Consider the following 1221-nt stretch of genomic DNA (forward strand, 5'->3'; position numbering starts at 1 on the left):
TATGAGGTCAAGGTCCAACCCCAAGTGTACAACTTGCAGCAGCTGCATTACTTCCGAAGGAACTTGAAATTGGTTTTGCTTAGTGACACTGCTTCATCGAGATGATCAAAAAGCATTCTGCACTCACTGAGAAATTAGTCGAAGAAGCAACAAGCTAGCTGCAAATGACCCACCATGTTCCTTTCTTTCTTTTATTGTTCCATTCCTTGGGCTTACTATCAATCAGCCCACAACTGATTTTCAGTAACCCTAATGTCCTGCATCTAATTGATTTAATAATTCGTTGAGTCTGTTATTTAATGTTAATTACATATAAAAATATTATTTTAGCAAGACATCTGCATGAAACAAGAAAGCCGGATAGGGATAAGTTTTCTCCATCCTCTTTAACAATGTCAAAATAAATCATTAGTTGTCAACCCTATAGGCTTTTGATGCTACACATCTCCAATCATTTCATCAATAGTTGTTTAGATTAATATTTTTTTTGGAAAATTGATTGCATGAAAGGTAAAGAAAGGTCCAAAAATATCAACCTAAAAACAAAAAGATAAGGACAAAGGGTTCAAAAAATAATTTGGAATAAGTCCAACAATTGGGAACAGACAGGTGTGGGATGCCGCCATGACCAAACGAAGACATTTTTGGAAGCCGACTTCAAGTCAATTCCAAAAGAAAATAATGAACAATCTGTCTTTGTCATTTGATTTCAACATCCCAAATTATGGGTCTATTTTTTTTTTTAATTCCTTTTCAACCCATTTTGTGGAGATTCGACAATGCTCATATTGCAAAAATAAAATATTTCATAGTTAAAAAGATTTTGGTGACACAAATTATTGAAAATTCTAATATATGATGCCATTTATATTTATAATGGTAGAGTTGGGTTCCAATTTTTTTTTTCTTTTTGGTGAAAGGCAAGAGTCTTAAACAAGACTTTTTAAGGTTATGTTAGGAACTCCAATTTGGATTATAAATATTTTGTTTTATAATTCATAATTTCAAGATTTTAAACTTTGAGAAGGTGAGAGTGGGAGTTATAATTGAATTGAATTTGACAAATACCTATCTTAAAAAGAGTAATTTGAAATCCTAAAAAGCATTTTTTTTAAAATCCCTTTTGTAATTTCACCTAAATCCAAATATATATATTTTTTCAAAATTATTGTCAAATAATGTATTTGGACTTTAGAATCCAAATTCCAACTTGGAATCAAA

This window comes from Theobroma umbraticum, unplaced genomic scaffold, assembly GCF_002168275.2.
Source record: "Theobroma umbraticum cultivar Fairchild unplaced genomic scaffold, ASM216827v3 scaffold_130.0, whole genome shotgun sequence".
NCBI classification, from domain to species: domain Eukaryota; kingdom Viridiplantae; phylum Streptophyta; class Magnoliopsida; order Malvales; family Malvaceae; genus Theobroma; species Theobroma umbraticum.